Genomic DNA, 19,466 nt, shown 5'->3' on the forward strand with positions numbered 1-19,466 from the left:
TACGTACGATCCACACCCTCGGAAGGAATATATAGGAATATTCATAGATTGTTACAGTTTAGTTCAGATCGGTTTCTTTAACCTGACAAAACTTCCTTATAAATATTTATATTTTATTGTAGCACATTAATATTGATCAACATTCAAATTTTATTCATACAATAGATACAGAATAATGAATAATTTAATACATTATAGCATATGCTTTACAGCCCTAATTACTATCTCACCTCGGAGGCATGTATAACATTAATATTTATCAAGAAATATAACCTTTCTTCTATTCCAGGAAACCAGTACCACCATTATTAATATGCTATGAATATTTTGATGTAAAATAAACAATGAATACTTGATGTGCATTTCTTATAACATAATTTAAATTTTAATAAATAGTAAACGAGTCATTTTAAAAAATACAATTAATTGAAGTTTCGAACGACGCGAATAATTTAAGTAATAATTACAAATACAACGCACGTTATACAGATCCTAAGTGGCCCGCGTCCAAACAATTTACCCAATGAATCGCCACTATTTACTGAGCCACGACATTTGCTCCTATAGTTGAATTTCCACAGACACCGAAGAAAATTACATAGTTCGTACTTCGTGCGGGCAAGATAAACGACATATTGCTATCTCTTGGGACCTGGTGACCGTCGAAATTCCAAATTTATGACTTCCTTGTGATTTAATCTTTGGTATATACGTATTATATGTTATATGATATTATAAATGGGATTATATTTCGAGCTTTGTCCTGGAAATTTGAAGATACAAATGTTGTAACACGTATGGTGCAACTATTACTATACGCCTTTTTTAGAGAAAACAAAATATGTACTTAAGATATCTGATAAAAGTTTTGGGAGTGCGATAATCTACTATGTTAGCCCTGAGGAAGATTTCACTCTCTAGTCATGACCTTACAGCGTCTTGCCATCAGATGATTCTTTCGAACTTCAATAATTGTGTTTGCTCGCAAACGAAAAAAAAAACCGACTTCAATTACATCGACAAGTAATACAACGTAGATCGACGAAAAAATAGTCAAGCAACTACGCGTTATCAAAGATTACTCAAAAAGTAGTTATCAGATCGCGATAAAATTTATATATGACCACATGACAAACATCAGCTTTCGATTAAATTAAAAATTATCAAAATCGGTACACCCAGTAAGAAGTTATTACGGATTTTCGGGAGTTTCCCTCGATTTCTCTAGGATCCCACCATCAGATCCTGGTTTCCTTATCATGGTACTAAACTAAGGATATCTTCTTTCCAACAAAAAAAGAATTCTCAAAATCGGTACATCCAGTAGAAAGTTATGCGGTATAATACAACGTAGGTCGACGAAAAAAGCGTCAAGTAAAAACGCATTATTAGATATAACTCTAAAAGTAGTTATTAGATCTCAAATAAATTAAAATGGGACCAATTGGCATACGCTACCTTTCGATTAAAACAAAATTTGTCGAAATCGGTCTACCCAGTCAAAAGTTCTGATGTAACATACATAAAAAAAAAATACAGTCGAATTGAGAACCTCCTCCTTTTTTGGAAGGCGGTTAAAAAAAGAATTTTTCAATTCGACTATACTTTCTTATCTATTAAAACCCATAACTTATAAATGGGTATATCTGTATCTGTAATCTGACGGGCATTTCTTGAGTTAAATAATATGTATTTTATCAACTGTTTTACCGATTACCTACCCTGTACTCCTCGATGTAATTTTAGTCGATTTTTTCTTCGTTTGCGAGCAAACACAATTGTTATAAGCTTACATGTAACTAAATACTGTGATAATTATTTGCATACGCTTCAGCCTTTAATATCCCACTACAGAGCATAGGCCTCTTTCGCCCATGTAGGAGAAGGATCAGAGCTTAATCCACCACGCTGCTCCAATGCGGGTTGACGGATATATTCCGTACTATGAGTAACGATCGCTATCAGGTGTACATGATAACAACCGGGACCGATGGCTTAACGTGATTATTATTTGCATAAATTGCAGGAATTATCATTGAAATACGGTTAATATGTTTAACACTAACTTAACAGGTAGATTAAATCGTAGTCGAAATAATAGTTCTTAAAATAATTATTACCATTATCAAATACGTTAACGATATGAATAATTTTCCAGGTTGTTGTTACCTTGTGTTTTTGTATGATATAATTTATAGGAATATTTGTACTTTTTCGCTTTTCAATTTATACTTAAATTGACTCCTTCTTTTTTGTAAATTAATTATGAGTACATTTTTCATGCAAGATTATAAAATTTACAATATTAAAAATCTTTCGAACCGTACGAATTTTAAATGGTTCAGATTTTTTATTAAATGCCAATTCCAAAGGAAACGAATACTTTCATCGCAAACTTTCTTTCTGATATGAATCTAAGACTTATTACAATCGACATAAAGGACAGAAATCTAAGTCATAAATTTTTGCTGACTTGTTTACACTTCGAACTAGCTTAGGTGAACAATTGCTAACAAACAATGTAGGCTTGACGATATATCGTCTATAAATATGAATTAGTGCGCGAACTCGATTAAAAACTATACAATATGAGCAACCGTAGCTCGCCGTTTTGCAGTTGACCTCTTTCGTTCCATTAAAGATCACTTACTTTTACTTTCTACTAAGGATGCTAGGATTAAATTTCAAGCGAGGTAAACTTCCTGCACTATATTGGCAAGTCATATTATAAGTGAGCTAAATTATTGAAAATAAAAAATATTATTACATTGCTCCACAATTTTTCATAATATAATAAATAGACATACTGTTAGTTGTAATAACTACAATCATAATGCCTCTCATTACGGCACAAAGGAACTTTTTTCCTATCAATAAAAAGAGCGTACATCTCTCAATCTTTTTTTTAATCTACAAACTTCGAACACGGGATTAATTTAAAAGAATACTAATGAATAGCCCGTTGGCGAATTTTCTAGTGGTCCTGCTTTCTAGCCCGCTGGTTGCGTGTTCGATTCCCACCTGAGTCTCGGTATATTATTTGTATTTATATATCTACTAGCTGACCTGGCAAACTTCGTATCGCCTTATTTTTTTTCTTAAATATAATAATTACATATATCAAAATAAAATATAGCCTATCTTTCAAGTTGGATCAAACTGCACACGGTGTGCAAATTTGATTAAAATCGGTTAAGTAGTTTAAGAGTTCATCGCGGACAAACATTGTGACACGAGATTTATATATATTAAGATATACGTATTATTTCTATGTCTATTTAAAAAAAGCGCTAAAACAGTCAGCGAGTTCCAATAACACAAGTATTAAGTTGCTTACCATAGGAACAAACGACCGTGTGTTATACGATATTAAGGTATTTTTTACTAGCTACCCGGACAGACTTCGTTCTGTCAAAAGTTAATAGCAATTTTTTTTAATTTATTATATTTTTTTGTAATAAAACATTTCGTGAGACTTAAGAAACATTCAAAAAAAAAAATTAACCGAATTGGTCGAGCCATTTTCGAGTTATGCGCTTAGCAACATTCATTTTTTTATTTAAATAAGATTTGTTATTATTTAATTTAGCACAACAATAATCAGTGAAAGCATTATTTGGAACTGTAAAAATATCGATTTACATGAGCCTTAATTTCGTACAGCCTAAATATTACACACAAGTCTATCTCCTGCCTGTATAAATAAAAATGAATCACTTTACGTACGTGATTAAATTCCAAACGAGAATCGAAAAATTCTTTTTTTGTTCGTTATTGTAACAAGGTTTGTTTAAAAGGAAATGAAAAAAAATGTGGTGAGAAGAAGTTCGCCAGGTCGACTAGTGAAAATAATTAGGAACAAAAAAATATAAGATGAACTAGAAACGAAATAGAGCGGCTGTAATGCAATTAGGGCTGACAGTGATTATATTTCGATTCGTAACCACGAATACTATAATGAAAACTTTTGATATAAATTTTCACGAAGTCTCGTTTTTCAGATTGCTTATTTTTTTTAACTTGAGTAAAAAAAATTCTTGAATGCTAATTTTGTAATACTTATAAGATGTTTAGAGCGCTTATATGCATATATAATTGATTAAACTTAACAAATAAATTATAAACAATAATTGTGTTTGCTCGCAAATGAAAAAAAAACCAACTTCAATTACATCGACAAGTAATACAACGTAAGTAGTCGAAAAAAAAAAAACAAACGCACAAGTCGTCACTACGATTTTCGAGGGTTTTCCTCGATTTCTCTGAGATTCCATCATCAGATTCTGGTTTCCTTATCATGTATCATTATTTTATATTTATTCATCATCACACTTGAGATATCTTCTTTCCAACAAAAAAAAAAAGAATTATCAAAATTGGTTCATAAACGACGAAGTTATCCCCGAACATACATTAAAAATATATATTTATAAGGTCGAATACTCAAACTTCCTCATTTTTTGAAGTCGGTTAAAAAATTAACTAACATATAAATATTTTCTTTAAAAGTTGCAATCTGATTTTACATAAAAAACTGGCACAAATTCGAATTCGAATTTTTATGATTCTTACTTTTAGATTGGCTGTATGTTATATAGCAAAATTACCGACGCTTAGCAAAAAAAAAAGCTCTAATCGTGTTCTATTCGTTAATGTTCGTCGAAGTCTATTTCTAAGTAACGTTCTTTGTTTGAATTTATGAAAATCGAATATAGAAAATTTTCGTGTCACGGTTATTGTGGTCGCACTTTTCTGAAACTGCTCGAGTGTTTTTAAGAAATTTTTCATGAAATATTAAATTGTACGAGAATAGGTCGTAAAGTATATTTCATAACCTTATGTGATTTATATCCTGACGTAATTAGGGTGTCACTATATATTGACTTTTTTTCTATTTAGGCTCTACGCGCTTAACTGTTAGCAAGACAGGACAGCGTCTGTCGGATTAGCTAGTCAAATTGAAACACGATTATTGGGCCTTTTTATCATCGTGAGCGTACAAAATGTTTACATTTTTAAAAAATAGTATGGATTAATTCAAATCTATTTTTAATATTTCGATATATCAACAAGAATATATATCAACAATATAAGATATATTAACCTTATATATTTTGGAGCTGAACGAGACTAGGCCGAGATCTTAATATGAAAATTAAGAATGGTATTACAATGTACAAGTATATCTGTATTTTCTATTATTTGAATATTAACAAATCAAATTTAAATGTTAAAATTAGTAAAGTAAGATGTATTTCAAATTCATTACAAGATCAAAAAAGCCCCTAGACGGATACTAGTATAACTTTATATTTACTAGTAAATAAAACTCGTCGAATAATTACATTTCGAACGATCCCTTTCAAACTGATTCAAATAAAAATATTTGTTAAGATCCCTTAAACGAGTTACAAGGTCAACAAATTTATTATTGATTTGAAGTAAAATACGAAGAGATACATTTTATAGGTAAGTATTTGATTTGTTTCCGTATATTCTCCTCTCCCTTTCGACTTGACATGGAAATTTGTTTCCATTTCTCATACTTGTTGCGACAAGAGTGCTTTTAACATTTTCTTTATAGTAAATATTGTCACATTTTCATGCTTCACGTGTTTATCTATGAATACATCAACAAAAATAACGTGAACAAGTTATTCTCTTAACATTTTGATTGTTGCATCGTTTTCTCTAATATCTTTATTTTCTAATATAAATAAGACGTCCTAAAACGACATAAATTTTATATTAGTTGTCTTTTGTGGTTACTTTGGTCATTTATGTTGTAAAGTTTTGGTGATAGCCTAAATAAATATAGATTTAAAAAATCTTAAATTAGAATAATATAAGATGATCAAAAATCTCTTTGGGCCTGCAGTACAGATATTTATTTATTTATTTTTATTTATTTAATATTCGGAAAACCAACAGCACAAATAACAACACATAGCAAATTGAACTAAACAACATTTGGCTAATGAAAGGTCTTCACGTATAATGGATGGATATAAAATGAAATTAATACAAATATTTTAACTTTCAGTTTTGGTCACTTTCCTCAAACGTTATGGTGCCGAATCAGTAAAGCGGCCCACTAAAATCGGTATCCTTAGAACCAAAACCGAGTTACGGCAAGAAAAATGCAGTATTGAATGAAATTCGTGTCAAACTAACATCTAGGACACCGAAACATTCCTTTGCTGACCTTCTTTTTAAGGTACCTTTGATGATTTTACTCATAAACACTATCATTTTCCCACTCAATGATCATGTCCTGAAGGTCATACTATCCATGCCTACATTGAAGTGTAAAAATCTGGATAGTATCGCAAAAATTCAGAAATCCGTGAAAAAATCGTTGCTTTTTCGGTATTTCGCTAGATTTCGTTAAGACACAGCCTATATCGGTAGAAATACGTTAGCGTTACTTTTGTTGTAAAACATTTTTTCAAAAAAAAAAAAACTGTTTTTCAAACACCAAGAAAAGTATTATTAAAAAAAAAAGATAACAATACGTAATAATAATAATAGGTACATCTTACCAGTATCGTAGTTACACTCAGACGGTACAAAGAGAAAAATAAATTATTGTATGGTTCAAAGAGACGTTTCGCTGTAACGTGTTCTAATATATTGGTTTTAAGTGAACTACACGATATATAAATTAAACCTTGTATACTCAGTTATATTAACTTTATGATACTTTATAATACTTTGCTGATTTAGTAAAAACGCAAAAAACACATATGTTTTATATATACGCTTAATAAAAAGATAATCTAAAGATTTCTTTGTTTTTTATTGCTTAAACAAATCCATACGCGTCTACCAATCACATTTTAAAGAATATTTAACACCCTTTATTTGTTAGACGAAACGGGGTTAATGTAATTATCATTTAAGAGTACGTTAACGAGTGTAAAATTCCGTTAGTTTCTTAGTAAACAAAAATGCATGTAAGGTATTTTTTTAAATAGATAAGTTATTAAAACAATATAAGATTGTGGAACAGTAGTGCCAGGTAAATATAGATAAAATACCTTCATTGTCAAAATACTCATAAATGTAGTATTTTGTATAAGTATTTTATTTAATTAAACTGAATAAAAAAGTTACAGATTAATCTTATAATCTTTTTTGTTTGTTTGTAATGAATAAACTCAAACCTATTGGACAGTTTTCAAAAAAAATCTTTCACCAGGAGAATACTATGATATCACTGACATTGGCTATATTTTAAACGAGACAAAACGACAGCGAGACGAAGACACGGATGGTAAGCTAGTTCACTTATAGTTTTACTTCTGTACAAATTTATTCATAAAATATATAATCTATGATATATATAAACGGTCCCGTGTAGTGCTAAGAACATGAACACCAAGCAATATCCATATTTGTACAAATAATTATCTGTAGTTTGAGTCCTTTGTCCTTTTGGCCTTGAGCCTTTCTTTGTTACATACGTATGTTTAAAAAAAAATAGTATTATGTTCGAGCGGTGTTTTTTTTACAAAACGGACCTCAGAATGAATGAGAATGTCTATCGAGATATATGATAATATGTATATTGAGATGGGTGGTAGCTACAATAAATATAGCCAGCAGTTATAAACCCAAATAATTTTCCGATGTGAATTGAAAATCGACGCGTGGCAAAACCACTCTTCGCGTGTTATTATTGTTATTTTCTCTAACTCGTAAACTACTGGATGTATTTTCATGGGGTCTTAACCAATAGACAGAGTGATCTCTGAGAAAGGTCTGTATGCATAATTTAATATAGTTTTGTATAAATTGGTGGACAACAATACCTGTTAGAGAAGTCAAAGTAAAAAAAAAAAATGTGAGGACACAATCACACAATACACACTATATTTTAATGTTACTATAATCATTAGTTACCTTAAGCATTTCATGGACTTTGTTATACTCACTTACAACATTTAATTTAAATAAATATCTAAAGACTTGTCGCCGAATGAAAAAAAAAATGCGTGAGAAAACATCAATGCCAAACGTCACATTGATGTCGAGATATGCTTGATACTCGCCGTCACGCTATTTATTATTATCAATGAAATCATAGTACTATATTTCATTACATTACAAGGGCAAACCCGTGGTGAACCGCCAGTATGTGTTATAAAAGTTGAATTTTAATCACGAACATAAACTCAAATCCCTAAAATAAATATCAAACAAAACATGGCTGAAATATTTGTTGAACTTTGTTTACGTTCCATTTATAAGCATAACAGTTTATTATTTAAAAATATATAACAAAAATTGATTTGAGTAAAATTTTCTTCACTCAAATAAAAATGTGCTAACCTTTCATGCCTGAATATTATGTCATAAATAAAATCGATAGGTCATTGGCTCGTCATGAAATCTCGAAAACGACTGGACGTTTAAGCATGAAGTTTAACACGGAGGAAGTTTATAGTTTAGTGGACGTCCGCTAAAAACGAATTTTTAGATATAGCCGAAATAAAGGGCGCTCACACGTCCTTCGTTTTTGATGCTACAAGCTTGATGAAATATGACAGAAAGATAGTTAATAATTAGTTGACGTCCTCTAAGAACACATTTTGCCACTAGGGCCACGTAAAACAGGTATAAGGGCTATCTCAAGTTTTGTATTTATTTATTTAATAAAGGTATACCAACTACGTACATAAAAAAGCTTGCTACATTAAAACAATACCACTAAGTTATACAATTTGCACTTAAATTAAAGGTTTGTTAGAACGCTACTGTAATCAGACATTAATCATATTTGTGTAATTTACCGAAAAAATAACATTTATTACGTTAAAAAATAGAAAAAAAAATACTACTATTATAATTCAAAGTTTAATTATTTAAAAAAAATAGTTTTTTTTTTAAATATTTTTATTTTTTGCTATGAACTTAAAATTTGATAGAGACGTATATAATAGTTAGTAAACATCTACCAAGAACGCATTGTGTGACAAGGTGATTTAAAGGCTTTTGAAAGGTTTTATAATTTTTTTTTTACTACAAAATTAAAACTTGGCAGAGAGATAGTTTATAGTCAAAAAACATCAGCTAAGGATGAATTTTGCGACGGAGCGCATTAAGGAAGTCTCAGGGTTCTCGAAAGATTTTATAAAACCCCTTCATTTTTTATATCACAAAGATGAAAATTGTCACTTAAGTAGTTTAAAAAGTAAATATCCACTAAGAACGAATTTCGTGACAGGACCAGATTAAGGTGGTCTAAAGGCTCCAGCAAGTTTTCCAATTTTTGTGTTACATGCATTTACTTCTTATTTTGGTACAGGACCGGATTAAGGTGATCTCAGGGCTCTCGAGAGATTTTATAAACGTCCTTAATTTTTTGGTGCTATAAAACACTACAAGTTTAGTTTGTAGTTAATATATGTAGATTTTATGAAATAATATGACTTGTATAACAAGTTCATTATCTTTTAAAGAGAACCATGAAACTTAATTTTTATAATACAGCAGTTGTTAATAATAGGGGAGATTGTTCACAAATGGAGATTGAAAAGTTATACCTCTAAGGGATTGTAATAGGGGTTGAAAGCTTAAATTAAAAACTTATCATTTTAGCAACTGGAAACATCGAATTTTAGTTCGGGGCTACTGATTAAAATGAGTAAACACGTGTTTTAGCTTTGAGAGAAAAAAAATAATCTTAAATGGATAAAACAGGGGATGAAATTTTCCCAGAAGTCCGTCATTTTTGGAGCTTCTAACTTTTCCTTAGGCTTTGAATCATAAAAACATAAATATTTTCCGCATTTTTTTAATGAAAATAAAAATTATTGACATATTGTACGTGCGTTTTATTTTTGCATAAGCCTTTATTTCTGGACTTTTTTTGAAATTATAAATATTATTTTAATCTTTACACCCAATCCCGGCCTCCGGTATTGATTAAAATTAATAATGAAATATTAAGTAGTAATAATATTACTAATAATTCTTATTTAATAAAGAATTATTAGTAATATAATTTTTACGCCTCAAATTTCAGAAGAATAAAATTTTATTTGTAGAATTTTGATTGCATTAAACATAAAAAAGTATTCCAGCGTTTGCGGAAATTCTGTATGGTAAAGAAGGAGATTAATTCGTATTACGGAAATTACCTAAAAATGGCTAAATAGGAAAGGAAGTCTGTTTTTGTATGTCTGTTTCTAAAGTAAAATCGAGAGCGAATTCTGTGAGCAGTCTGGTAGTTCTAGCGAACGAAAGGTGATCAGTCAGTAAAATACGCGCTTCAGCCTGTAATATCCCACTCCTGGGCATAGGCCTCTTTCCCCATGTAGGAGGAAGATCAGAGCTTAATCCACCAAGTTGTTCCAATGCGGGTTGACGGATATATTCTATGAGTAACGATTGCTGAGGTGTACATGATAACAACCGGGACCGAAGGCTTAACGTGCTCTCCGAAACACGGTGGGGAGACCCACGAGGACTGCACAAACACCCAGACCACCGCAAACACCTGTATGGCCAATACAAATGTTTGTCATGTGCGGGGATCGAACCCGCAACCGCCAACGCAACAGGTACAATCCAAGCCTCTCTTTGTAAATATTATCAATTTTAACGCGAGCGAAGCCGCGGGCAAGGTATGTTATACATTTCTTTCATAAAATGTCATATAAATTTACAATGAAAAATGCTATGAGATTTAATGGTATTTCACTATCGAAAATTAACATAGAAAACTAAGATTATTTTATAAAAAGGTCCCGAATAACGAGGTTTGAACGCAACTGGGTTAATGCGAATGTTAGTTCCAGCCGTGCGCATCTACTTCCGTAGTGTAATACAAAGACCAGATTAAAAGCATAAAAGATAATGCGAACGGTTATTTGGATTTTCTTTATCCTTATCAGGGAACAAATTTGCTAAAATATATTCATTTTAATTTTATGTTTTACAAAAGTTTTGTATAACTCGTTGTTAAGTTGGCGAGTGTTTAATATTAAGGTTGAAATTATTTAAGACTTCATTGAGAGATTGACCTAAATTTATTTATTGTGACTAAATTGTGTGACATTTTTATTTTCACAAAACGTTGCATTCTTTTAAATAATATACTTGTAATTTTTTTTTCGATCTATACTACAAATAATATACTAAAATGTCGTTAAATAAAAAAAAAAACATTTTTTTTATTACTGTGTATAAAAATTTTGCAAATTTACAAAAAAAAATTCTTAGTAACTTTTAAATTCGAACTCAATGGTTGCTGTGGCGTTTGTTTATAAATAACATTAAAAAATTTCAGTTTTTACTTTTCAAACTGTGTTCTTCATCACTTATATTATGTACGAACCAGTAACTTGATGTTGATAATATATTAATGACGTTATATGAAACCCGTATAATCTGCAAATATAATTAGTTTGTTTGAACACACCAGTCACTAGATCTTCTGGTTCGATTTTTAAACTTTCTATTTGAATTTGAAAGATGATGTACAAAGTTTCACAGACGTACAGTAACAAACCTAGTCAGTCAACTTTTTTACAGATAATCAAAAAATGAAAGCTTAATTTTAATTTAACATTTTTACTGAACGAACCTTTTATTAAAGTAAATTTTATTAGCAGTTGGTCTTAATGGATTTTACGCAAACGCCGAAGGAAGTGTCGGACGTAAAGTCGCAAGCCTTACAACTTGACACTTTACGATCGTCCTAAAGGTTGCTACGGGCGTGGATATTATTTGAAGTAAGTTACAATGAGACAAAGAACTTACAGTATACTGAACTACGTATTCCTTTTGAATGAACGTTTCATTTATTTTTTAACAGAAGCTTGTGAGTGGGATATATCTACTAAAGTTGGGAGTGATTTTTAAAAAAATATTCGTGACAAATGTACTTTTGTGTGTTCTAAATATTTAGTTGTGTGTATTTTGTACGAAATTGAGATGAATCTGCAACTAACAAACGCGAGTTATAATCTAATTGGTTACCAGAGAACAATAAAATTAATATTTAAAAAACAAATATATAGTATTTAATTTTTCTTCTAACTCGATAATGAAGGGGATAGTCATAGAAAAGTCTATCCAATAATCCCCAAAATAGTAGTTTGATTAACGCGTCAATTGTTCTTCTCAATGACATAATCCCCCTTTAAAGAGCCTTTCGTAAAATAACATGTAATTAACGGGAAGCTAAATTAAAGCACAGACGTACATAATTAGTGTACCCATCAATTGCATTAAGATAATGCCCTATGATGTATGAGATAAGTCAAATCAAACCGTATTATGGTCGAAAAGGCCTCCCGAGGAGATGTCAATATATCAAGATGACAGATCATTTGTCTAAGGGAGGTCATCCATAATAGATAACTAATTGCTTGGTAAGTAATGATATACATTGTTAGTGGAATTGTGCTATGATGGTTCGTATAGTATCAGAAGTTAATGATTATTATTAACTATATAATGGAAATCTGACGTCAGCAAATGTAATAAATATATGTTCAGGGGCTTTTTTCGATTTTTGTGATTATAAAATAAGATTATATATATACAAATATATATATAAATGTATATACGAAATTTGCGTGTTTTTTGACGCCAGATATAGAATTTTGTCCTAACAAAAACAAAGATATATATTTGTAACTATTTTGGTCACCATGCCTTTTATTAAGAGATCGTTAAGCGCGTGAATGTAAAATGAATCTAACTGATATTTGTATATAACCTAACCTGGTGGGTGCCAGGTAAATAAGGGCCACGGTATACTTATACAGATAATTTCCAAGCTGTGTGCAAATAAGCGACTGAAACCACATCATCTACATCATTCTTTCCATAGGAACTAAATACTATTATTATATCTAATAATTGTGTTGCTCGCAAACGGAATAAAACCGACTTCAATTATATCGACAAGTAATACAACGTAGGTATACGAAAAAATAGTCAAGTACATACGCATTATTAGAGATAACTCAAAAAGTACTCGTCAGATCCTAATCAAATTAAATAAATAAAATAAAATAAATACAAAATATACACATACACACATCTGTCGGTCGTCTCATCCTATGGTAAGCAACTTAATGCTTGTGTTACAGATAACAGCCGACTGTTATAACTATTTTTTTTTATAAACATACATAGAAATAATACATACTTAAATATATAAATACAAATATTATATTACACCCAGACTCAGGCGGGAATCGAACCCGCAACCCGCAGAACAGAAAGCAGGGCCACTACAAACTGCGCCAACGGGCTACTCGGGTAATTAAAAAAAGGTCGGGTCCACCCACAAAAAAGTTATGAGATAGAATACAATGTATACATTATTAGAATACATTATTAGCGATAACTCAAATAATACTTATCAGATTTCAAATTAAATGGTACCTACCATATGACACGAACCCCCATTTGATTGAAAAAAATTATTGAAATCGGTCCAACCATTCCAAAGTTCTGAGGTAACCAAAAAAATACAGACGAATTGAGAACCTTCTCCTTTTTCGAAGTCGTTTTTTTTAATTCTTTTCTTTTTTAGCGAAAAAAAATATTGATTTCTTTGATCCAACCGCTCTTTTTCAAATGATAAGAAGAAAATTTATTAGAATTACAAAACCGCGCCGTTGTTTCCATTTATTTTTAATTATTTAATACTTTACTACACACTTGATTACATAAAGAAAATAACAATATTGTAACTTAAAGAAGTACAAAGACAATTTTATCACTAAAAGTGATATCTTACAGAAGCAGCTAATTACTAACTAGTTCCAGTGTTAATGCTAACCTATCAGAACGACGCTTAGGGCAAATAATCCAATGAAGGATAATTAAAAAGAACAATGTAATAATCGGGCAACTCCTAGAATTAAATGTCTATCGTTTTGACCGTGTTGGCACCATAAGCCAAGCTTTAGCATCCTATGAAGTCTTATCGTTGCAAACATAGGGATACTGAGCTTAATTGGCAGAATCAAGCGACACTCGTTGGTACAGATTCAAGTTATATACTTTCTGTAAGTAATATAAGCATGTATCTATTATTTAATAAATAATTATTTATTTTTATATGAAAAGTGCATGGATATATATATATATATATATATATATATATATATATATATATATATATATATATATATATATATATATATATATTAGGTATATTGAGTTACTTCAACTTAATTTATTTTATTTACTAATGTGAAGTTTTAATAATAAATTTTCATACTTTATCATATATTTTATCAAAAATTTTCTCTATTGTTGAGGTTGCCGGTAAGAGACCACTATTAGCGATAAGACCGCCTTTGCACTTTGCTTTTAGTTAGACTATTGTTATATTCCTTATGTTATATCAAATGTGCACTAAAGTGTTAAATAAATAAACAAAAGTAATATAGTGTTCAACGACGTGTAAACTATCTAATTCACTTGCATCTGCTGACCATATTACAATGTTTTGTTTTTGTTTTCATATAAAGCTTTTTGCTTAAATATTTTATAATCTGTATATCTAAATATTTCTGTTTGTCCGGGCAAATCCCCAGAACGGCTGTCTCGATGGTTATGGGTCTTTCACTGAAGGATAAAAGAGGTTGTCAAGCAACATCTAGGCTACTTTTTATCCCGGAGTTCACGCGAAATCGGGATTTACGCGGCCTTTACCGCACGTCAGCACCAACCAATAATAACCACCAATAACCAAACAGTTTTCTATTAAATACGACAAGCTTTGCGAACAAAAACAACTAAAATCCCAAAATAAGATAAAGGGGGTAATATTAACATATACTTTGTATCCCATAATTCCCACGGGATCAGGATCACCTGTAAAAATTCAACGAGTATCCACGCGCTACGCGAATAAAGTCGCGGGTACAGCTAGTTGAGAATATTTCCAAAAATTGTACTCTCGAAAAGAAAGTGAAGCCAACTTATGCATTTTTGGTCTGTCCGTCTTGGCCACTCGCTATGCCAAAAACAAATGAATACAATTAAATGAAACTAGACATCACTTCTGTTCGTATTACTAATCTACATAGTTAGCCACTTTTTATCCCGAAATTCAGCACAGCTTACTATTACGTTAAGATCACATCCATACTTTATCCTTTAGGAATAATAAAAGAGATGGTAAACACAATAGTTAGTATGGTAAAGTAAGTTACAAATAAAGATTACTAAGGATGGTGTTTTTTTCCAAACGTTACTTATGAATTTTGTTCTAGTACCATAGATAATAAGTGTAGTGAATAATTCTTGAGTATTTTAGTGGATCACTTTCACCGACTGTTTCATTTAAGTTCATAATTTGTTTCAATTAAATTGTTGAGATAGCTATATTTTGTGTTGTAGTGTATCTAAATTTGAAGTTATTTTTAAAATGGATGCGCCAAACTACATTTATTAGAACAAATAAGTCTTTGCTACATATAATATACGTCCGCGACAGTCACTAATACAGTCGAAAAACGAAGCTTAGTGCGGCATCCGGAGGATGGAAGTAGGCAATTCTATCTAGGACATTAAGACGACGACATGCCATATAATTGTGAAGGAATCTTGGGGAGGCCTAGACTGGTGTGTGTGTGTGTGTTATCATGTAAACCTGATAGCGATCGTTAATGATAGTAGTGAATATATCCGCCAACCCGCATTGGAGCAACGTGGTGGATTAAGCTCTGATCCTTCTCCTACATACCTCTATTACAAGTTGAAGCAAAAATTAATATTGCTGTTATACTGTAATTTTTAACCAAATTACCCTAATATGCGCCCACATAATTTTTGACAATTGATGTAACAACGTACGTTGTTGTGACGACATGTATGTGACTATAATTTAAAGCATTATTTAGTTGTTAAGACTCCTATGTACTACAAACAAAAGACAATACTGTTGCTAGACTTTTAAAATAGTAGTTTTTACCATTCAAATAAATTCTCAAACAAAGTACTTCTTAGGTTCCTTACACTGTAAAATTACCAAGGATATTGCATACGAAATTTGTAATAATAATGGTAGCGATAAACGCTTACATTATACATAATTACGTATAAAGATGTCTTAAGAAAAGCTAAAGTTGTCTCATCTTGGTTTCTTACAGAAGTTATAAAACTCATTTCGGTGACGCCGAACAATACCGCACTCCTTCGAAATCGTTTTGGCCTCAATATTTGTACTTACAATGAAGTGAAAGACATATTTAAATGTTCGGAAGAGGAAAATGTATATTAATGTTCATATGAATATTTCTTTTAGGTTTCTTAAAAAAATGAGAAGACCTCCCTTGTGGTTCATTCTTTAATAATTGTAGTTTTTATCGTAATTTTTGTAGCAGTAATAAATGTTCACGGTGAAACGATTATTAAATATTTATAAGAAATTTTGATTGAATAAACTGTAACATATCATTCCTACACTACATTACTACAAACAACAAATCATTCCTACCTCGTACTACATTTACATTATGAGCTCACTGCAATTACCTTAGTATTACTGATTGCTTTTTTAATCGACTTCAAAAAAGGAAGAGGTTACTCAATTCGACCGTATATATATATACATATTTTTTTAAATATACTTATATAATTTTTTATACACTATTTTTTTTATATAATGTTTTCAGACTTAGTGTTTTATATAAAACATCCTTTTTGCTTCGATATTCTTCACCTTTATCAATTTAAGCCTCCATTACTACATGACGTGTGTGTAGAGTATATGAAAGTGTACGTTATAAGCTATTTCCTTTTACAAACTCAGTAATATTTGAATATATTAGCGTAGGTGTAGCAAGCAATACCAATTACCGGGTGTAATTGAATGAAATATTCTAATAATTAATGTCGTTAAGTTACTTCAGAGTGAAACAGAGCTGTAAGGGCGTACTTAGCGACTCTACAAATGCGAGACTCGGCAGGCGGTAGGCGTCTGCAATTTATTTAATGTGGCTCACCCACGTTTTATATCTTTTTTTTCTACCCCAGATGATAATACCGCCTCATCTTATGAAGTCGTTTGCTCACTTCTCTAGGGAGATCTTTTATTAAGTGACAGAGCTTTGCAACTTCTCTGGACCGTTTATGTAACACGAACTTTCCTCTTCTGTCACACTCTATAAACATAAATTTTTATGATGTGACTCTGTCATTTTACGTCATAAATTTCCAATTTCCTTGCCTATCCTCGATCGTGTTGAGGCGATGTTAGATAGGACGGGACCGATAAGGGTACACATAGAAATTGGAGAAATAGATCAATCACAGGCGAATATAAAAGCTGTCAGATCTGATAATAGTAAGTTTCAGATGTTATTAATCTCATGCACGCGTGAATTTGTGGTTTTCTAGTTTATAAGTTATTAAAAACATAACCAATTTTTTTTATTACGAACTCTTAAAAGAATTTTTATATTTTATCTAACTTTCTTTTAAATAAATCTATTTACATTATTAAATACTTTATCAAAAAAGTTCTACCGAAATTACAGTTATTACTGAAAATTATCAAAATAAGTATAAAATTTAAATTTGCGTCTTTCGAAGAGATATTATATACAGCGCGGGCTCCGTCGTTTATCTTCGAGAAGTTTGTTACGGAGCCATGATCAAGTTTTACATCATAACTCCTAGCGTCACATAAATAATCGGTAGCGGTTAATAAAATATCACCAAACATTTTCTTTAGTCCCCGTTATATTGCCAGGCCATTCATTGTGGTGTGATCGAGTGGAAAAAAACTTTCATTCCAAAGTTTGTTCTGTACCCTTTTTTGTTCTTCATACATTTATACTATTGTAACTCGTGTGTAACTTTTCTGTTTGTGTTGAAAGAGAACAATCTGTGAATACAATAAGTGAGGCCTATATTCCAACGTTCCTTTTGAAAGCAAAAAATCTGCCACGAAATAAATAAACGAATACAATGCTCGCAATGAAAACATCTAAATCATTTGATTTATAAATAATTAATTCTATTGTATGTGAACATGACAATAGAAAACGATTAAGCGATATGAGAAAACATCCTTCTGTCTGTTTATCTGATTGTCTTAGTCAAAATCGATTAAAATTGCTTAAGTACGTCAATCAATCACTTCAACCTATCGCAGTCCTCCGCTGGACGTAGGCCTCCGTTCGCGCCAAAAATGGCGTGAGCGCATGTGTTTTGGCCATAGTCACCACGCTGGGCGGGTTGGTGACCGCAGGGCTGACTTTGTCGCACCGAAGATGCTTCTGCCCATCTTCGGCCCGTACATTTGAAAGCCGGCAGTTGGATTGCTATCCTGCCATCGGTTGGCCTTATTTAAGCTATAGATAATTATTATTATTATTTTAGAAAAGTACTCGTTTGAAACAAATTCTTGTTCAGTTTTTTTACTTTAAATAATTAACCAGAGAAAACATTCGAAAATATAATAAAGTATCTTCATTCGAGATATAATTTAAAATACATAAATCATAGTTTAGCTGCTTCGTAAGTAATGCTCAATCATCCTCAAGCTATTATAACGCAATCTACTCCTGGGATTAAATATTACAAGGTAACATGCCCTACAACCCTCGATTGCAGGATAACGTATGAAAGACTTTGATCGATGGTGCCATTCTAAGTTATTATCAATGATGTACGAATTTACAGATTACCTAAAACCTCTTTTATTTTTTATTAATCTTCTTATTTTATTTAAATATTTCAACTAACTTTATATATAAGTAATAAGTAGTAATAACTAGCTGCCCGGACAGACTTCATTCTGTCAAAAGTTCATAGTATTTTTTATTTTTTTATTTTTTTGTATCAAAACCATCCGTGACTCTTAGGAACACACAAAAAAAAAAATACCCGAATTGTTCGAGCCATTCTCTAGGTATGCGCTTAGCAACATCCATTTTTATTTATATAGATTTGTCTTTATAACAGTTAATCGACAAATTTATCAATCAAATTTCGTAGCTTCGAAATATGGAAGAGAATATCCTCTTATAAATCTTAAACAACGTGTTTATTCAGATACGAAGAATAAGGAATCAAGCTTACAAAATGTATAATCTTCATGAGAGGATGGTATCTTATCCCCGTAGTAATCACATCGATATTAATAGTAGTTAGCTTTTCTCTGTATATTAAATTATTTTAAAAGCTATTTTGCCAAATATAAGTAAGAAAATAGGTGGTTTAGAAGGTGTTAATCAATTGATATTGTTTCTGTTCATGTTAAAGGTTTATCATATTTAGTAACGATTCGTGACTTTCAAACATAAGTACATTATGTTACATTTATATATATTTAGATTAATCTATATGTTATGTAATAAAAAAAAACTGTTTTCGAACCCCATTCCGTCAAAATAAACACATAAACGCATTTTAAGTGATGTTTTTTTTATCATGAAACAATATTTATCTCCATATTTTTTTAATAAATACAAAAAATC

The sequence above is a fragment of the Melitaea cinxia genome, chromosome 10, assembly GCF_905220565.1.
Source record: "Melitaea cinxia chromosome 10, ilMelCinx1.1, whole genome shotgun sequence".
Lineage (NCBI taxonomy): Eukaryota > Metazoa > Arthropoda > Insecta > Lepidoptera > Nymphalidae > Melitaea > Melitaea cinxia.